We start from the raw sequence: 22,973 nt of genomic DNA, 5'->3' as shown, positions 1-22,973 counted from the left end.
TTTCTCGAAAAATTCACGCAAAAATGTGCAATTTTGGTAACATTTTGACGTTTCTCTTAAATCTGTGTTCCCCGATATCATCCATCGATGGCATTCAGAATAGGAACGCCCCTAATTATAAATACGAAACGTCAGATGATATTCGACTAGAAATATTGAAATTTGGACGAATTCAGAGGAAAGATGCAAGAAAAGATGATTAATATACGATTTCTATCCTTTTTTCCATGTATATTTGGTGATATTTTCAAACGGAATCGTTTTGTGTCAATGGGAAACTTGATAAGCCAGAAGTCTCTACAGGAGTCATTTGAGGAGTTTTTAACGAGATATTCAAGGAAATAATAAACTACAACTGTATGTACCGCCCTTTTATGATGGTATTATTGCGTTTTGTTGAGGTTTTCATGGAAATTCGTCAAATTTTGAAGCATTCCGTTTCATGTGAATTGTCAAGGACATACGTAAATATATCATTTCGGACAGATATTAGCATCCAACCTGAAGTAAGCCGGTAGGTAGAGATATTTTAATTAGATATCCTTTATATTTAACGATTTTTTAAACGAAAATCATGAAAATTCATCAACTTATAGAATCTCTGTCACCATTTATTTTGACATTTTTCCTATAAGAAGCACAAATGCACCAAATTATTCAAAAGCATTGTAGCCGGATCGTTAGGGATGCGGTCGTTCAAACTGAGGTCTCTATGGGTTGCAAGTTCAAGTCTTGCAGCAGGTCATAATTTTTTTTTCTTATTTTTTCGCCAGTTATTAATTTTTATATTATTTGGCGGTGAATGCTTCGGAATATTTATATGGATCAATTTTTTTTTGGTCTATTGTGTGAATGATTCCGTAGTATACACATATAATTATGTTTTTCCGATTTTCAAAGTATACATATAAGAATAACGATTATACATTGTTTTTTTTCAAGTTGCCTATTGGAGGTTTTTCGATAAATTGACCAATTTGAAATTTTAAAATGAAAGGGATTCCTACATTTCCATATTATACAGGGTGTACATTTTTCGAGCGCCAATTATGCTTTTCTGTAAAATAGAAAACTTATGAAATCTGAAAATTGAAATTTCAAGTTAGATTTCACATAATTTGCGAAATTATACGTGCGATGAATAAAGTTTATACAGAGTGTACAATTTCCGAGTACCAATTTCCGAGATGTCTCTGGAGAACTGAAAACTTTTCTTATAGTTGACATGTTAGCTCTAGGTTATCATTTCATTGCATAATTCTTGAAGGTATACAGGTGGGGATTGACGGTTATATACAGGTTGTACAATTTTCAAGCGCCAATTATACATTTCTAGAAAATCGAGACCTTATGAAATCTGAAAATTGGAATAAGAGCTTTAGATTTGTTTTCTCTTGCATAATTTGCGAAGATATACGTGCGATGAATATTTTTTATACAGAAAGCACAATTTCTGAGTTCCAATTGGACGACTCTGGATAACTGAAACCTGTTGAAATCTGATAGTTGAGATCTTAGATCCAGGTTATTTTTTTTTTTGCATAATTGTTGAAGGTATACAATAAGCGACTGACGATCATATACAGGGTGTATTCTTTTCGAGTACCAATTAGATTTTTATGCAGAAATGTGAAATATTGCACCATCGGATTATAAGCTTCAGGTTTTTCTTTCATAGTTTGTGAGGAAATATATTATAATTGATTCAAAATTATACTGGGTGTACAATTTAGTGGCAATTAGCCATTTCTGAATTATGAAATCTGAAAATTGCGATTATAGCTTTTGCTTATTTTTCCAATGCATAATTTATTAACTCATCAGACATGTTGATTGTCATTTTAAGTTTCTTCTATGTGTTTCAACAGAAACTTTATATACAGGATTTTTCATGTAAATATACAGTTTATAAAGGGTCGAGTTGATTGTCACTTGATAGGAATTATTCGATATTATTCCAATCCTCAAATTACATACAAGATGCTGGTTACTCACGCGTATATTCATGAATCCTTATTATCTCGCTTTATCTCAGTGCGATATCGATTTTACAGGAGATATGGGAGTATTTATGAATGAATTAAAAAGTAGATCTATGGGCTATATTCATCAACCTAAAAGGTAGATCTATGGGCTGTATTGATCCACCTACAAGGTAGATCAATGGGCAACATTGATCTACCTACAAGGTAGATCTGTGAGCAACATTGATCTACCTACAAGGTAGATCTGTGGGCAACATTGATCAACCTACAAGGTAGATCTATGGGCAACATTGATCAACCTACAAGGTAGATCTATGGGCAACATTGATCAACCTACAAGGCAGATCTATGGGCAATGTGGATCTATGGGCTTTATTGATCCACAGGATATATTGATCTACCTACAAGGTAGATCTACGGCGCGTACTAGTCTATATACTAAGTCAGGAATCAGTACTATGGGGGGGAAAGGGGAAAGAAACGTGTTTTTTTAAAAGGGAAGAAAAGTTTAGACTTTTTTCGACCGTTCGCAAAGAAGTAGTGAGGGACGCGATAATACGTTTCGAAAGAGGAAAGACGGACATTTGTTACGGTACCGGGGTTTTTCGGCGAGAGTACCCCGATTATTTTATAATTATTCTCAAACTCGACGAAAAAACCGATTTTCGTCGAAAAGTGAAAACTTCTAGAAACGAGATGGGGCGTAGGATATCGTCGGGACGAGATGTTTTGGCTCAATCTGATGCACGAAAGATGAACTGGAAAAGTAACGGAGCCCTTTTTTCGATTTTCGTCTTTGTTTTCTCGAAAAATTCACGCAAAAATGTGCAATTTTGGTAACATTTTGACGTTTCTCTTAAATCTGTGTTCCCCGATAACATTCATCGATGGCATTCAGAATAGGAACGCCCCTAATTATAAATACGAAACGTCAGATGATATTCGACTAGAAACATTGTAATTTGGACGAATTCAGAGGAAAGATGCAAGAAAAGATGATTAATATACGATTTCTATCCTTTTTTCCATGTATATTTGGTGATATTTTCAAACGGAATCGTTTTGTGTCAATGGGAAACTTGATAAGCCAGAAGTCTCTACAGGAGTCATTTGAGGAGTTTTTAACGAGATATTCAAGGAAATAATAAACTACCACTGTATGTACCGCCCTTTTATGATGGTATTATTGCGTTTTGTTGAGGTTTTCATGGAAATTCGTCAAATTTTGAAGCATTCCGTTTCATGTGAATTGTCAAGGACAAACGTAAATATATCATTTCGGACAGATATTAGCATCCAACCTGAAGTAAGCCGGTAGGTAGAGATATTTTAATTAGATATCCTTTATATTTAACGATTTTTTAAACGAAAATCATGAAAATTCATCAACTTATAGAATTTCTGTCACCATTTATTTTGAAATTTTTCCTATAAGAAGCACAAATGCAATAAGTTCCTTTACGTGGTCATGGCTGGAGGCTGTGAGTCGCGGACTGAAAAACTGAGGCGCAGCGCTACTGCAGGTTCGAATCGCTGCCAGTCAGTGAATTTTTTTTTTTATTTTTCGCCAGTTATTAATTCTTATATTATTTTGCGGTGAATGCTTTGAAATTATGAAATGGATCAAATTTTTTTTGATCAACTGAGTGAATAATTCCGTAATATACATATTATATATTTATGTTTTTGCGTAGTTTTCAAAGTATCTACTTATGAGAATAACGATTTTACAGTGTTTCTGAAGTTACCGTGCCTATTGGAGGTTTCTTGATCAATAGACCTATTTGAAATATGAAAATCGGTATAATAAAATTAATGAACTGATTTGAAAATAATAGGGGTTCCCACATTTTCGTCTCATACAGGGTGCACAATAGATTTATAGTTGAGATCATAGCTACAGGTTATTATTCCATAGCATAATTCTTGAAGGTATATACTAAGTGACTGACGATCATATACAGGGTGTTTCATGTCGAATTGATTAAAATTATTCCTCAAATTACATACATGCTGTGCGTTGCTAACGCGTATTTATGAAAATACTGAAACCTTAGTATCTCGGTGTATATTAGTCCGATATCGATAATACAAAAGATATTCAGTATTTGAATGAATTTTATATAGAATTTTGGCCAATGCAGATCTATGGCCAATGCAGATCTATGGACAATGTGGATCTATGGACAAAGATGATCTATGGGCAATGTAGATCTACCTACAAGGTGTATCTACGGGCAAAGCGAATCTAGATCTACGTAGATCTAGATTCGCGAAGGTAGATCTACGGCGCGTACTAGTCTATATACTAAGTCAGGAATCAGTACTATGGGGGGGAAAGGGGAAAGAAACGTGTTTTTTTAAAAGGGAAGAAAAGTTTAGACTTTTTTTGACCGTTGGAAGGGAAGTAGGAAGGGACACGATAATACGTTTCGAAAGAGGAAAGACGGACATTTGTTACGGTACCGGGGTTTTTCCGCAAAAACACCCCGATTATTTTATAATTATTCTCAAACTGGACGAAAAAATCGATTTTCGTCGAAAAGTGAAAACTTCTAGAAACGAGACCGGGCGTAGGATATCGTCGGGACGAGATGTTTTGGCTCAATCTGATGCACGAAAGATGAACTGGAAAAGTAACGGAGCCCTTTTTTCCATTTTCGTCTTTGTTTTCTCGAAAAATTCACGCAAAAATGTGCAATTTTGGTAACATTTTGACGTTTCTCTTAAATCTGTGTTCCCCGATAACATCCATCGATGGCATTCAGAATAGAAACGATGTTAATGAAAATGAGAAACGTCAGATGATATTCGACTAGAAACATTGAAATTTGGACGAATCGAGAGGAAATATACAAGAAAAGATGTTCAGATCCGATTTCTATCCGTTTTTCGAGGTATATTTGATGATATTTTCAAACAGAATCATTTTGTGACAGTCGAATACATTGGTTTGCTGAAGCTTCAATAGGATTTATTTTGGTTATTTGAAGTGTTTTCAACGAGATATTCAAGCAGAGAAAGGACTGAAATGGTAGAAAACGTCCTTTTCTGATGGCATCTTTGCATTTTGTTGAGATTTTCATGGAAATTGGTCAAATTATATAGCATTCCGTTTCATGTAAGTTGTCAAGGGAAGACGTGAATATTTCATTTTGGACAGAAAAATCGGTAGGTACAGATATAAATATTCGATTTCCTACATATCTAACGGTTTTTTACACGAAAATTCTTCAAGTTTATAGAAATTCTGTATCCTGTGATTTTGACATTTTCCCTATATGAAGCACAAATGCAATTAATACCTCAACGTGTTCATGGCTGGAGGCAGTGAGTCGCTGATTGATAAACTGAGGCGCTTCGCTACTGCAGGTTCGAATCGCTGCCAGTCAGTGATTTTTTTTCTTATTTTTCGCAAGTTATCAATTCTTATATTATTTGGCGGTGAATGCTTTGGAATAATGAAATGGATCAAATTTTTTTTTTGGTCTACTGTTTGAATGATTCCGTAATATACATATTATATATTTATGTTTTTGCATACTTTTCAAAGTACGTATAAGAATAACGATTATACAGTGTTTCTGAAGTTACAGTGCCTATTAGAGGTTTCTTGATGAATAGACCCATTTGAAATATGAAAATCGGTATAATAAAATTAATGAACTGATTTGAAAATAATAGGGGTTTCCACATTCTCATCTCATACAGGGTGTACAATAGATTTATAGTAGTGATTATTGCTACAGGTTATTATTATATAGCAAATTCTTGAAGGTATATACTAGGTGACTGACTATCATATACAGGGTGTTTCATGTCGAATTGATTAAAATTATTCCTCTAATTACATACATACTGTGCGTTGCTAACGCGTATTTATGAAAATACTGAAGCCTTAGTATTTCGCTGTATATTAGTCCGATATCGATAATACAGAAGATATGCAGTGTTTGAATGAATTTTACATAGATTTTTGGCCAATGCAGATCTATGGTCAATGCAGATCTATGGCCAATGCAGATCTATGGACAATGTGGATCTATGGACAAAGAGGATCTATGGGCAATGTAGATCTACCTACAAGGTGTATCTACGGGCAAAGCGAATCTACCTACAAGGTAGATCTACGGCGCGTACTAGTTCTATATACTAAGTCAGGAATCAGTACTATGGGGGGGAAAGGGGAAAGAAACGTGTTTTTTTAAAAGTGAAGAAAAGTTTAGACTTTTTTCGACCGTTTGGAGAGAAGTAGGAAGGGACGCGATAATACGTTTCGAAAGAGGAAAGACGGACATTTGTTACGGTACCGGGGTTTTTCGGCAAAAGTACCCCGATTATTTTATAATTATTCTCAAACTCGACGAAAAAATCGATTTTCGTCGAAAAGTGAAAACTTCTAGAAACGAGATGGGGCGTAGGATAACGTCGGGACGAGATGTTTTGGCTCAATCTGATGCACGAAAGATGAACTGGAAAAGTAACGGAGCCCTTTTTTCCATTTTCGTCTTTGTTTTCTCGAAAAATTCACGCAAAAATGTGCAATTTTGGTAACATTTTGACGTTTCTCTTAAATCTGTGTTCCCCGATAACATCCATCGATGGCATTCAGAATAGAAACGATGTGAATGAAAATGAGAAACGTCAGATGATATTCGACTAGAAACATTGAAATTTGGACGAATTCAGAGGAAAGATGCAAGAAAAGATGATTAATATACGATTTCTATCCGTTTTTCGAGGTATATTTGATGATATTTTCAAACAGAATCATTTTGTGGCAGTCGAATACATTGGTTTGCTGAAGCTTCTATAGGAGTCATTTTGGTTATTTGAAGTGTTTTCAACGAGATATTCAAGCAAATAATGAACGGGAATGGTAGGAAACGTCCTTTTCTGATGGTATCTTTGCATTTTGTTGAGATTTTCATGGAAATTGGTGAAATCTTATAGCATTCCGTTTCATGTAAGTTGTCAAGGAGAGGCGTGAATTTTTCATTTTGCACTGATAACAGCAATCAAGTCGAAGTAAATTTGTAAGTAGAGATATAAATATTCGATTTCCTTCATATCTAACGGTTTTTTACACGAAAATCATGAAAATTCTTCAAATTTATAGAATCTCTGTGTCCTGTGATTTTGACATTTTCCCTATAAGAAGCAGAAATGCAATATGTTCCTCAACGTGGTCATGGGTGGAGGCTGTGAGTCGCGGACTGATAAACTGAGGCGCAGCGCTACTGCAGGTTCGAATCGCTGCCAGTCAGTGAAATTTTATTCTTATTTTTCGCCAGTTATTAATTCTTATATTATTTTGCGGTGAATGCTTTGAAATTATGAAATGGATCAATTTTTTTTGATCAACTGTGTGAATAATTCCGTAATATACATATTATATATTTATGTTTTTGCGTAGTTTTCAAAGTATCTACTTATGAGAATAACGATTACACAGTGTTTCTGAAGTAACCGTGCCTATTGGAGGTTTCTTGATGAATAGACCTATTTGAAATATGAAAATCGGTATAATAAAATTAATGAACTGATTTGAAAATAATAGGGGTTCCCACATTTTCATCTCATACAGGGTGCACAATAGATTTATAGTTGAGATCATAGCTACAGGTTATTATTCCATAGCATAATTCTTGAAGGTATATACTAAGTGACTGACGATCATATACAGGGTGTTTCATGTCGAATTGATTAAAATTATTCCTCAAATTACATACATACTGTGCGTTGCTAACGCGTATTTATGAAAATACTGAAACCTTAGTATCTCGGTGTATATTAGTCCGATATCGATAATACAAAAGATATTCAGTATTTTTTTGGTGAATAAACTTATTATTATTATTATTATTATTATTATATTTGAATGAATTTTATATAGATTTTTGGCCAATGCAGATCTATGGCCAATGCAGATCTATGGCCAATGCAGATCTATGGACAATGTGGATCTATGGACAAAGATGATCTATGGGCAATGTAGATCTACCTACAAGGTGTATCTACGGGCAAAGCGAATCTACCTACAAGGTAGATCTACGGCGCGTACTAGTTAGATATACTAATCGTGGAATCAGTACTATGGGGGGGAAAGGGGAAAGAAACGCGTTTTTTTAAAAGGGAAGAAAAGTTTACACTTTTTTCGACCGTTCGCAGGGAAGTACGAAGGGACTCGATAATACGTTTCGAAAGAGGAAAAACGGACATTTGTTACGGTACCGGGGTTTTTCGGCAAAAGTACCCCGATTATTTTATAATTATTCTCAAACTGGACGAAAAAATCGATTTTCGTCGAAAAGTGAAAACTTCTAGAAACGAGATGGGGCGTAGGATATCGTCGGGACGAGATGTTTTGGCTCGATCTGATGCACGAAAGATGAACTGGAAAAGTAACGGAGCCCTTTTTTCGATTTTCGTCTTTGTTTTCTCGAAAAATTCACGCAAAAATGTGCAATTTTGGTAACATTTTGACGTTTCTCTTAAATCTGTGTTCCCCGATATCATCCATCGATGGCATTCAGAGTAGGAACGCCCCTAATTATAAATACGAAACGTCAGATGATATTCGACTAGAAACATTGAAATTTGGACGAATTCAGAGGAAAGATGCAAGAAAAGATGATTCAGATTCGATTCAGATCCGTTTTTCGAGGTATATTTGATGATATTTTCAAACAGAATCGTTTTGTGGCAGTCGAATACATTCGTTTGCTGAAGCTTCTACTGGAGTTATTTTGGTTATTTGAAGTGATTTCAACGAGATATTCAAGCAAATGATGAACGGGAATGGTAGGAAACGTCCTTTACTGATGGTATCTTTGCGTTTTGTTGAGATTTTCATGGAAATTGGTCAAATCTTATAGCATTCCGTATCATGTAAGTTGTCAAGGAGAGACGTGAATTTTTCATTTTGGACTGATAAATCGGTAGGTACAGATATAAATATTCGATTTCCTTCATATCTAATAATCTTTTAGACGAAAATCATGAAAATTATTCATATTTATAGAATCTCTGAAACCTGTGATTTTGACAGTTTCCCTATAAAAAGCACAAATGCACGAATTTAATTAAAGCCTTTGTGGCCGGGTAGTTGAGGATGAGGTCGAATGAATTGAAGGCTCTATGGGCTGCAAGTTCAAATCTCGCTGCCGGTTGAAATTTTTTTCTTATTTTTTCGCCAGTTATTAATTTTTATATTATTTGGCAGTGAATACTTTGGAAAAGTAAAATGGATCAAATAAAGTCAATGATGATTTTAAAATAATAGGGATTCCCATTTCATATAGGGGGTACAATTTTCAAGCGTCAATTATACATTTCTGGAAAATCGAGACCTTATAAATCTGAAAATTGGAATTAGAGCTTCAGGTTAGTTTTCTTTTGCATAATTTGCGAAGATATACGTGCGATGAATATTTTTTATACAGAGTGCACAATTTCCGAGTTCCAATTGGACGACTCTGAATAACTGAAACCTGTTGAAATCTGATAGTTGAGATCTTAGATCCAGGTTATTTTTTTTGCATAATTCTTGGAGGTATACACTGATATACAGGTTGACGATTTCATACAGGGTGTATTATTTTTGAGTGGCAATCAGACATTTATGCAAAATTGTAACCTATTGAAACAACGGATTATAAGCTTCGGGTTATTCTTCGTTTTCATAATTTGTGAGGAATAATATAATAATTGATTAAAGATTTCACAGGGTGTATTGAATTGGGATACCAATTTGATATTTTTGGAAAAATAGGCAAAATGAAATCTGGAAATTTGGATAATAGCTTTAGGTTAGTCTAAGACATTCCTGAAGAATTGATTCCGTATGGAAAATTGGTTTCATAGCATTTGCTCTTTCTGCCATCTTGAAGGTATTCGAATAACGAGTCGGGCATTATCATTGGTGTTTTTGTTTGCTTTTTTGTGTTTCAACAAAAACTTCATATACACGATGTTTCATGTCGACTTGATTAAAATTATTCCTCAAATTACATACAGACTGTGCGTTGTATATTAGTCCGATATCGATAATACAGGAGATATGCAGTATTTGAATGAATTTTTTATGGGGTGTACATCTGTGACTAATGCAGATCTATGGACAATGAGGATCTATGGACAAAGAGGATCTATGGTCAATGTAGATCTACCTACAAGGTGTATCTACGGGCAAAGAGGATCTATGAGCTACATTGATCTACCTACAAGGTAGATCTACGGCGCGTACTAGTTATCTATATACTAAGTCAGGAATCAGTACTATGGGGGGGAAAGGGGAAAGAAACGTGTTTTTTTAAAAGGGAAGAAAAGTTTAGACTTTTTTCGACCGTTGGGAGGGGAGGAGAAAGGGACGCGATAATACGTTTCGAAAGAGGAAAGACGGACATTTGTTACGGTACCGGGGTTTTTCGACAAAAGTACCCCGATTATTTTATAATAATTCTCAAACTCGACGAAAAAATCGATTTTCGTCGAAAAGTGAAAACTTCTAGAAACGAGATGGGGCGTAGGATAACGTCGGGAAGTGATGTTTTGGCTCAATCTGATGCACGAAAGATGAACTGGAAAAGTAACGGAGCCCTTTTTTCGATTTTCGTCTTTGTTTTCTCGAAAAATTCACGCAAAAATGTGCAATTTTGGTAACATTTTGACGTTTCTCTTAAATCTGTGTTCCCCGATAACATCCATCGATGGCATTCAGAATAGAAACGATGTTAATGAAAATGAGAAACGTCAGATGATATTCGACTAGAAACATTGAAATTTGGACGAATCGAGAGGAAATATACAAGAAAAGATGTTCAGATCCGATTTCTATCCGTTTTTCGAGGTATATTTGATGATATTTTCAAACAGAATCATTTTGTGACAGTCGAATACATTGGTTTGCTGAAGCTTCAATAGGATTTATTTTGGTTATTTGAAGTGTTTTCAACGAGATATTCAAGCAGAGAAAGGACTGAAATGGTAGAAAACGTCCTTTTCTGATGGCATCTTTGCATTTTGTTGAGATTTTCATGGAAATTGGTCAAATTATATAGCATTCCGTTTCATGTAAGTTGTCAAGGGAAGACGTAAATATTTCATTTTGGACTGAAAAATCGGTAGGTACAGATATAAATATTCGATTTCCTTCATATCTAACGGTTTTTTACACGAAAATCATGAAAATTCTTCAAGTTTATAGAATTTCTGTATCCTGTGATTTTGACATTTTCCCTATATGAAGCACAAATGCGTGTTCATGGCAGGAGGCAGTGAGTCGCAGACTGATAAACTGAGGAGCTTCACTACTGCAGGTTCGAATCGCTGCCAGTCAGTGATTTTTTTTCTTATTTTTCGCAAGTTATTAATTCTTATATTATTTGGCGGTGAATGCTTTGGAATAATGAAATGGATCAAATTTTTTTTTGGTCTACTGTTTGAATGATTCCGTAATATACATATTATATATTTATGTTTTTGCATACTTTTCAAAGTACGTATAAGGATAACGATTATACAGTGTTTCTGAAGTTACAGTGCCTATTAGAGGTTTCTTGATGAATAGACCCATTTGAAATATGAAAATCGGTATAATAAAATTAATGAACTGATTTGAAAATAATAGGGGTTTCCACATTCTCATCTCATACAGGGTGTACAATAGATTTATAGTAGTGTATTGCTACAGGTTATTATTATATAGCAAATTCTTGAAGGTATATACTAGGTGACTGACTATCATATACAGGGTGTTTCATGTCGAATTGATTAAAATTATTCCTCTAATTACATACATACTGTGCGTTGCTAACGCGTATTTATGAAAATACTGAAGCCTTAGTATTTCGCTGTATATTAGTCCGATATCGATAATACAGAAGATATGCAGTATTTGAATGAATTTTACATAGATTTTTGGCCAATGCAGATCTATGGCCAATGCAGATCTATGGACAATGTGGATCTATGGACAAAGATGATCTGTGGGCAATGTAGATCTACCTACAAGGTGTATCTACGGGCAAAGCGAATCTACCTACAAGGTAGATCTACGGCGCGTACTAGTATTATACTAATCGTGGAATCAGTACTATGGGGGGGAAAGGGGAAAGAAACGCGTTTTTTTAAAAGGGAAGAAAAGTTTACACTTTTTTCGACCGTTCGCAGGGAAGTACGAAGGGACGCGATAATACGTTTCGAAAGAGGAAAGACGGACATTTGTTACGGTACCGGGGTTTTTCGGCAAAAGTACCCCGATTATTTTATAATTATTTTCAAACTGTACGGAAAAATCGATTTTCGTCGAAAAGTGAAAACTTCTAGAAACGAGATGGGGCGTAGGATATCGTCGGGACGAGATGTTTTGGCTCAATCTGAAGCACGAAAGATGAACTGGAAAAGTAACGGAGCCCTTTTTTCGATTTTCGTCTTTGTTTTCTCGAAAAATTCACGCAAAAATGTACAATTTTGGTAACATTTTGACGTTTCTCTTAAATCTGTGTTCCCCGATAACATCCATCGATGGCATTCAGAATAGAAACGATGTGAATGAAAATGAGAAACGTCAGATGATATTTGACTAGAAACATTGAAATTTGGATGAATTCAGAGGAAATATGCAAGAAAAGATGATTCAGATTCGATTCAGATACGTTTTTCGAGGTATATTTGTTGATATTTTCAAACAGAATCATTTTGTGGCAGTCGAATGCATTGGTTTGGTGAAGCTTCTATAGGAGTTATTTTGGTTATTTGAAGTGTTTTCAACGAGATATTCAAGCAGAGAAAGGACTGAAATGGTAGAAAACTTCCTTTTCTGATGGCATCTTTGCGTTTTGTTGAGATTTTCATGGAAATTGGTCAAATCTTATAGCATTCCGTTTCATGTAAGTTGTTAAGGAGAGACGTGAATTTTTCATTTTGGACTGATAAATCGGTAGGTACAGATATAAATATTCGATTTCCTTCATATCTAATTGTCTTTTAGACGAAAATCATATCATTATTCATATTTATAGAACCTCTGAAACCTGTGATTTTGACAGTTTCCCTATAAGTAGCACAAATGCACCAAATTACGCAAAGCAATTGTGGTCGGGTGGTCAAGGATGCGGTCGAATGAAATGAAGCCTCTATGGGCTGCAAGTTCAAATCTCGCTGCTGGTCGAAATTTTTTTCTAATTTTTTCGCCACTTATTAATTTTTATATTATTTGGCAGTGAATACTTGGGAATAGTGAAATGGATCAAATGAAGTCAATGATGATTTTAAAATAATAGGGATTCCCACATTCCCATTTCATACAGGGGGTACAATTTTCAAGCGTCAATTATACATTTCTGGAAAATCGAGACCTTATAAAACTGAAAATTGGAATTAGAGCTTCAGGTTAGTTTTCTTTTGCATAATTTGCGAAGATATACGTGCGATGAATATTTTTTATACAGAGTGCACAATTTCCGAGTTCCAATTGGACGACTCTGAATAACTGAAACCTGTTGAAATCTGATAGTTGAGATCTTAGATCCAGGTTATTTTTTTTGCATAATTCTTGGAGGTATACACTGAGTGGTTGACGATTTCATACAGGGTGTATTATTTTTGAGTGGCAATCAGACATTTATGCAAAATTGTAACCTTTTGAAACATCGGATTATCAGCTTAAGGTTATTCTTCTTTTGCATAATTTGTGAGAAAATATATAATAATTGATTTAAAATTATACAGGGTGTATAAAATTCGGATACCAATTTGATATTTTTGAAAAAATAGGCAAACTGAAATCTAGAAATTTGGATAACAGCTTTAGGTTAGTCTTCTTTCTTTTACATAATTCGCGAAAATAAGTATGAATGAAGTTAATACAGTGTGTACAATTTAGAATGTCCCAATTAGACATTCCTGAAGAATTCATTCCGTATGGAGTTCGAAAATTGGTTTCATAGCATTTGCTTTTTCTGCCATCTTGAAGGTATTCGATTAACCAGTCGGGCATGTCCATTGGTGTTTTTGGTTCCTTTTTTGTGTTTCAACAATAACTTCATATACAGGATGTTTCATGTCGACTTGATCAAAATTATTCCTCAAATTACATACAGACTGTGCGTTGCTAACGCGTATTCATGAAATTACTGAAACCTTAGTATCTCGCTGTATATTAGTCCGATATCGATAATACAGGAGATATGCAGTATTTGAATGAATTTTATATAGGGTGTACATCTAGATCTGTGGCCAATGCAGATCTATGGACAATGAGGATCTATGGGCTTGGTAGGTCTACCTACAAGGTGTATCTACGGGCAAAGCGGATCTGTGGGCAACATTGATCTACCTACAAGGTAGATCTATGAGCAACATTGATCTACCTACCTATTGATCTATGGGCTACATTGATCTACCTACAAGGTAGATCTACGGCGCGTACTAGTTAGATATACTAATCGTGGAATCAGTACTATGGGGGGGAAAGGGGAAAGAAACGCGTTTTTTTAAAAAGGAAGAAAAGTTTACACTTTTTTCGACCGTTTGCAGGGAAGTACGAAGGGACGCGATAATACGTTTCGAAAGAGGAAAGACGGACATTTGTTACGGTACCGGGGTTTTTCGGCAAAAGTACCCCGATTATTTTATAATTATTCTCAAACTGGACGAAAAAATCGATTTTCGTCGAAAAGTGAAAACTTCTAGAAACGAGATGGGGCGTAGGATATCGTCGGGACGAGATGTTTTGGCTCAATCTGATGCACGAAAGATGAACTGGAAAAGTAACGGAGCCCTTTTTTCGATTTTCGTCTTTGTTTTCTCGAAAAATTCACGCAAAAATGTGCAATTTTGGTAACATTTTGACGTTTCTCTTAAATCTGTGTTCCCCGATATCATCCATCGATGGCATTCAGAATAGAAACGATGTGAATGAAAATGAGAAACGTCAGATGATATTTGACTACAAACATTAGAATTTGGACGAATTCAGAGGGAAAATTCAAGAAATGATGATTCAGATTCGATTCAGATCCGTTTTTCGAGGTATATTTGATAATATTTTCAAACAGAATCATTTTGTGGCTGTCGAATACATTGGTTTGCTGAAGCTTCTATAGGAGTCATTTTGGTGATTTGAAGTGTTTTCGATGAGATATTCAAGCAAATAATGAACGGGAATGGTAGGAAACGTCCTTTTCTGATGGTATCTTTGCATTTTGTTGAGATTTTCATGGAAATTGGTCAAATCTTATAGCATTCCGTTTCATGTAAGTTGTCAAGGAAAGACGTGAATATTTCATATTGGACTGATAAATCGGTAGGTACAGATATAAATATTCGATTTTCTTCATATCTAACGGTTTTTTAGACGAAAATCATGAAAATTCTTCAATTTTATAGAATCTCTGTAACCTGTGATTTTGACATTTTGCCTATAAGAAGCATAAATGCACTCAATACCTCAACGTGGTCATGGCTAGAGGGTGTGAGTTGCGGACCGTTAAATTGAAGCGCTGCGCTACTGCATGTTCGAATCGCTGCCAGTCAGTGACTTTTTTTTTCTTATTTTTCGCAAGTTATTAATTCTTATATTATTTGGCGGTGAATGCTTTGGAATAATGAAATGGATCAAATTTTTTTTTGGTCTACTGTTTGAATGATTCCGTAATATACATATTATATATTTATGTTTTTGCATAGTTTTCAAAGTACGTATAAGAATAACGATTATACAGTGTTTCTGAAGTTACAGTGCCTATTAGAGGTTTCTTGATGAATATGCCCATTTGAAATATGAAAATCGGTATAATAAAATTAATGAACTGATTTGAAAATAATAGGGGTTTCCACATTCTCATCTCATACAGGGTGTACAATAGATTTATAGTTGAGATTATAGCTACAGGTTATTATTATATAGCATAATTCTTGAAGGTATATACTAGGTGACTGACTATCATATACAGGGTGTTTCATGTCAAATTGATTAAAATTATTCCTCTACTTACATACATACTGTGCGTTACTAACGCGTATTTATGAAAATACTGAAACCTTAGTATCTCGCTGTATATTAGTCCTATATCGATAATACAGAAGATATGCAGTATTTGAATGAATTTTATATAGATTTTCGGCCAATGCAGATCTATGGCCAATGCAGATCTATGGACAATGTGGATCTATGGACCAAGAGGATCTATGGGCAATGTAGATCTACCTACAAGGTGTATCTACGGGCAAAGCGAATCTACCTACAAGGTAGATCTACGGCGCGTACTAGTCTATATACTAAGTCAGGAATCAGTACTATGGGGGGGAAAGGGGAAAGAAACGTGTTTTTTTAAAAGGGAAGAAAAGTTTGGACTTTTTTCGACCGTTCGCAAAGAAGTAGTAAGGGACGCGATAATACGTTTCGAAAGAGGAAAGACGGACATTTGTTACGGTACCGAGGTTTTTCGGCAAAAGTACCCCGATTATTTTATAATTATTCTCAAACTGGACGAAAAAATCGATTTTCGTCGAAAAGTGAAAACTTCTAGAAACGAGATGGGGCGTAGGATATCGTCGGGACGAGATGTTTTGGCTCAATCTGATGCACGAAAGATGAACTGGAAAAGTAACGGAGCCCTTTTTTCGATTTTCGTCTTTGTTTTCTCGAAAAATTCACGCAAAAATGTGCAATTTTGGTAACATTTTGACGTTTCTCTTAAATCTGTGTTCCCCGATATCATCCATCGATGGCATTCAGAATAGAAACGATGTGAATGAAAATGAGAAACGTCAGATGATATTTGACTAGAAACATTGCAATTTTGACGAATTCAGAGGAAAGATGCAAGAAAAAATGATTAATATACGATTTCTATCCGTTTTTCGAGGTATATTTGATGATATTTTCAAACAGAATCATTTTGTGGCTGTCGAATACATTGGTTTGCTGAAGCTTCTATAGGAGTCATTTTGGTGATTTGAAGTGTTTTCGATGAGATATTCAAGCAAATAATGAACGGGAATGGTGAGAAACGTCCTTTTCTGATGGTATCTTTGCATTTTGTTGAGATTTTCATGGAAATTGGTCAAATCTTATAGCATTCCGTTTCATGTAAGTTGTCAAGGAAAGACGTGAATATTTCATATTGGACTGATAAATCGGTAGGTACAGATATAAATATTCGATTTTCTTCATATCTAACGGTTTTTTAGACGAAAATCATGAAAATTCTTCATTTTTATAGAATCTCTGTTACCTGTGATTTTGACATTTTGCCTATAAGAAGCATAAATGCACTCAATACCTCAACGTGGTCATGGCTAGAGGGTGTAAGTTGCGGACCGTTAAACTGAAGCGCTGCGCTACTGCATGTTCGAATCGCTGCCAGTCAGTGACTTTTTTTTTCTTATTTTTCGCAAGTTATTAATTCTTATATTATTTGGCGGTGAATGCTTTGGAATAATGAAATGGATCAAATTTTTTTTTGGTCTACTGTTTGAATGATTCCGTAATATACATATTATATATTTATGTTTTTGCATAGTTTTCAAAGTACGTATAAGAATAACGATTATACAGTGTTTCTGAAGTTACAGTGCCTATTAGAGGTTTCTTGATGAATATGCTCATTTGAAATATGAAAATCGGTATAATAAAATTAATGAACTGATTCGAAAATAATAGGGGTTTCCACATTCTCATCTCATACAGGGTGTACAATAGATTTATAGTTGAGATTATAGCTACAGGTTATTATTATATAGCATAATTCTTGAAGGTATATACTAGGTGACTGACTATCATATACAGGGTGTTTCATGTCAAATTGATTAAAATTATTCCTCTACTTACATACATACTGTGCGTTACTAACGCGTATTTATGAAAATACTGAAACCTTAGTATCTCGCTGTATATTAGTCCTATATCGATAATACAGAAGATATGCAGTATTTGAATGAATTTTATATAGATTTTTGGCCAATGCAGATCTATGGCCAATGCAGATCTATGGCCAATGCAGATCTATGGCCAATGCAGATCTATGGACCAAGAGGATCTATGGGCAATGTAGATCTACCTACAAGGTGTATATACGGGCAAAGCGAATCTACCTACAAGGTAGATCTACGGCGCGTACTAGTTCTATATACTAAGTCAAATTTCAGGACTATGGGGGGGAAAGGGGAAAGAAACGTGTTTTTTTAAAAGTGAAGAAAAGTTTAGACTTTTTTCGAACGTTTGGAGAGAAGTAGGAAGGGACGCAATAATACGTTTCGAAAGAGGAAAGACGGACATTTGTTATGGTACCGGAGTTTTTTGGCAAAAATGCCCCGATTATTTTATAATTATTTTCAAACTGGACGAAAAAATCGATTTTCGTCGAAAAGTGAAAACTTCTAGAAACGAGATGGGGCGTAGGATATCGTCGGGACGAGATGTTTTGGCTCAATCTGACGCACGAAAGATGAACTGGAAAAGTAACGGAGCCCTTTTTTCCATTTTCGTCTTTGTTTTCTCGAAAAATTCACGCAAAAATGTGCAATTTTGGTAACATTTTGACGTTTCTCTTAAATCTGTGTTCCCCGATATCATCCATCGATGGCATTCAGAGTAGGAACGCCCCTAATCATAAATACGAAACGTCAGATGATATTCGACTAGAAACATTGAAATTTGGACGAATTCAGAGGAAAGATGCAAGAAAAGATGATTCAGATTCGATTCAGATCCGTTTTTCGAGGTATATTTGATGATATTTTCAAACAGAATCGTTTTGTGTCAGTCGAATACATTCGTTTGCTGAAGCTTCTACTGGACTTATTTTGGTTATTTGAGGTGTTTTCAACGAGATATTTAAGCAAAGAATGGACTGAAATGGTAGGAAACGGCCTTTTCTGATGGTATCTTCGAGTTTTGTTGAGGTTTTCATGGAAATTCGTCAAATTTTGAAGCATTCCGTTTCACGTGAATTGTCAAGGACATACGTAAATATATCATTTCGGACAGATATTAGCATCCAACCTGAAGTAAGCCGGTAGGTAGAGATATTTTAATTAGACATCCTTTATATTTAACGATTTTTTAAACGAAAATCATGAAAATTCATCAACTTATAGAATTTCTGTCACCATTTATTTTGACATTTTTCCTATAAGAAGCACAAATGCACCAAATTATTCAAAGGCATTGTAGCCGGATCGTTAGGGATGCGGTCGTTTAACTGAGGTCTCTATGGGTTGCGAGTTCAAGTCTTGCAGCAGGTCATAATTTTTTTTTCTTATTTTTGCGCCAGTTATTAATTTTTATATTATTTGGCGGTGAATGCTTCGGAATATTTATATGGATCAATTTTTTTTTGGTCTATTGTGTGAATGATTTCGTAGTATACACATATAATTATGTTTTTCCGATTTTCAAAGTACATATAAGAATAACGATTATACATTGTTTTTTTTCAAGTTGCCTATTGGAGGTTTTTCGATAAATTGACCAATTTGAAATCTTAAAATGAAAGCGATTCCTACATTTCCATATTATACAGGGTGTACATTTTTCGAGCGCCAATTATGCTTTTCTGTAAAATAGAAAACTCATGAAATCTGAAAATTGAAATTTCAAGTTTGATTTCACATAATTTGCGAAATTATACGTGCGATGAATAACGTTTATACAGAGTGTACAATTTCCGAGATGTCTCTGGAGAACTGAAAACTTTTCTTATAGTTGACATGTTAGCTCTAGGTTATCATTTCATTGCATAATTCTTGAAGGTATACAGGTGGGGATTGACGGTTATATACAGAGTGTATTATTTTCGAGTGGCTATTAGACGTTTATTCTTCTTTATCATAGAGAAAATCATTGAGGAAATAAATAATAATTAATTAACAATTATACAGGGAGTAGAAAATTGGGATAACAATTTGATATTTGTGAAAAATTAGACACAATGAAATCTGAAAATTGGATGAATAAAACCCAATGGCTTTCGAGCAATAATGAACATCACCACATGGGAAGCTTTAGCAATTAATTATAAATAATAATTCAATAAATGAAATTTATACAGGATGAGGAATTTAGTGGCAATTAGATATTTCTGAAGAATTGAGACAATATAAAATATGAAAATTGAGAATTGAAATTACAGCTTCTTTTTTTTACAATAGATTGGGATTTTTTCTTTTCATTTGTGTTTCTACAAGAAATTTATATACAGGATGTTTCATGTAAATATACTGTTTATACAGGGTTGAGTTGATTGTCAGTTGATACGAATTATTCGATATTATTCCAATCCTCAAATTACATACAAGATGCGCGTTACTCACGCGTATATTCAAGAAACCTTAGTATCTCGCTTTATCTTAGTCCGATATCGATTTTACAGGAGATATGGGAGTATTTATGAATGAATTCAAAGGTAGATCTATGGGCTATATTGATCAAACTAAACGGTAGATCTATGGGCTATATTGATCTACCTACAAGGTAGATCAATGGGCAACAATGATCTACCTACAAGGTAGATCTGTGGGCAACATTGATCTATATAAAAGGTAGATCTGTGGGCAACATTGATCTACCTAAAAGGTAGATCTATGTGCAACATTGATCTACCTACCTATTGATCTATGAGCTACATTGATCTACCTACAAGGTAGATCTACGGCGCGTACTAGTTAGATATACTAATCGTGGAATCAGTACTATGGGGGGGAAAGGGGAAAGAAACGCGTTTTTTTAAAAGGGAAGAAAAGTTTACACTTTTTTCGACCGTTCGCAGGGAAGTACGAAGGGACGCAATAATACGCTTCGAAAGAGGAAAGACGGACATTTGTTACGGTACCGGGGTTTTTCGGCAAAAGTACCCCGATTATTTTATAAATATTCTCAAACTCGACGAAAAAATCGATTTTCGTCGAAAAGTGAAAACTTCTAGAAACGAGATGGGGCGTAGGATATCGTCGGGACGAGATGTTTTTGCTCAATCTGACGCACGAAAGATGAACTGGAAAAGTAACGGAGCCCTTTTTTCGATTTTCGTCTTTGTTTTCCCGAAAAATTCACGCAAAAATGTGCAATTTTGGTAACATTTTGACGTTTCTCTTAAATCTGTGTTCCCCGATATCATCCATCGATGGCATTCAAAGTAGGAACGCCCCTAATTATAAATACGAAACGTCAGATGATATTCGACTAGAAACATTAAAATTTGGACGAATTCAGAGGAAAGATGCAAGAAAAGATGATTCACATTCGATTCAGATACGTTTTTCGAGGTATATTTGATGAAATTTTAGAAAGAAGCTCAGTGGGAAGCTTGATTTGCCAGAAGCCTCTACCAGGAGTCATTTGGTTATTTGAGAAGTTTTTAAACAGAAATTTGAGGAAATGATAGACTAGAACTGTATGTACCGCCCTTTTATGATGGTATTTTTGCGTTTTGTTGAGATTTTCATGGAAATTCGTCAAATCTTGAAGCATTCCGTTTCATGTGCATTGTCAAGGACATACGTAAATATATCATTTCGGACAGATATTGGCATCCAACCTGAAGTAAGCCGGTAGGTAGAGATAATTCAATTAGATATCCTTTATATTTAACGATTTTTTAAACGAAAATCATGAAAATTATCAACTTATAGAATCTCTGTCACCATTTATTTTGAAAGTTTTCCTATAAGAAGCAGAAATGCACCTAATTTTGTAAAGGCGTTGTGGCCTGGTCGTTAGGGATGCGGTCTTTTAAAGTGAGGTCTCTATAGGTTGCGAGTTCAAATCTTGCTGCAGGTGATACTTTTTTTTTCTTATTTTTTCACCAGTTATTAATTTTTATATTATTTGGCGGTGAATGCTTCGGAATGTTGAAATGGATCAATTTTGTTTTTGGTCAATTGTGTGAATTTTATTATTTGCATTATTTGCTAAGATATACGTGCGATGAATATTTTTTATACAGAGTGCACAATTTCCTGTTGAAATCTTAGATCCAGGTTATTTTTTTTGCAAAATTCTTGAAGTTATACACTGAGTGATTGACGATTTCATACAGGGTGTATTATTTTTGAGTGGCAATTAGACGTTTATGCAAAAATGTAACCTATTGAAACATCGGATTATAAGCTTCGGGTTATTCTTCGTTTTCATAATTTGTGGGGAAAAATATAATAATTGATTAAAAATTATACAGGGTGTATAAAATGGGGATACCAATTTGATATTTTGGGCAAAAGAGGCATAATGAAATTTGGAAATTTGGATAACAGCTTCAGGTCAGCCTTAGACATTTCTGAAGAATTGATTCTTTATGGAATTCGAAAATTGGTTTCATAGCATTTGCTTTTTCCGCCATCTTGAAGGTTCTCGAATAACGAGTCGGGCATGTTCATTGGTGTTTTTGATTGCTTTTTTGTGTTTCAACGAAAACTCCATCTACAGAATGTTTAATGTCAAGTTGATTTAAATTATTCCCCAAATTACATACAGACTGTGCGTTGTATATATACAGAATACTGAAGATATGCATTATTTGAATGAATTTTATATAGGGTGTACATCTGTGGCTAATGTAGATCTATGGACAATGAGGATCTATGGACGAAGAGGATCTATGGTCAATGTAGATCTACCTACAAGGTGTATCTACGGGCAAAGAGGATCTATGGGCTACATTGATCTACCTACAAGGTAGATCTACGGCGCGTACTAGTTATTAGATATACTAATCGTGGAATCAGTACTATGGGGGGGAAAGGGGAAAGAAACGCGTTTTTTTAAAAGGGAAGAAAAGTTTACACTTTTTTCGACCGTTCGCAAAGAAGTAGTAAGGGACGCGATAATACGTTTCGAAAGAGGAAAGACGGACATTTGTTACGGTACCGGGGTTTTTCGGCAAAAGTACCCCGATTATTTTATAATAATTCTCAAACTCGACGAAAAAATCGATTTTCGTCGAAAAGTGAAAACTTCTAGAAACGAGATGGGGCGTAGGATAT

General features: G+C 34.8%; 1 long non-coding RNA gene across 1 annotated transcript; it reads left to right on the top strand.

Annotated features, from left to right (window-relative positions):
* Window positions 1–14,860: 14,860 nt before the first annotated feature.
* On the top strand, window positions 14,861–22,684 carry LOC123676492. The gene is made up of 3 exons (XR_006746950.1): window positions 14,861–15,020; window positions 21,258–21,542; window positions 22,527–22,684. It is a non-coding gene; the product is annotated as an uncharacterized LOC123676492 (long non-coding RNA).
* Window positions 22,685–22,973: the final 289 nt, after the last annotated feature.

This window comes from Harmonia axyridis, chromosome 3, assembly GCF_914767665.1.
Source record: "Harmonia axyridis chromosome 3, icHarAxyr1.1, whole genome shotgun sequence".
Taxonomy (NCBI): domain Eukaryota; kingdom Metazoa; phylum Arthropoda; class Insecta; order Coleoptera; family Coccinellidae; genus Harmonia; species Harmonia axyridis.
This window is presented reverse-complemented; position numbering and strand designations above follow the sequence as displayed.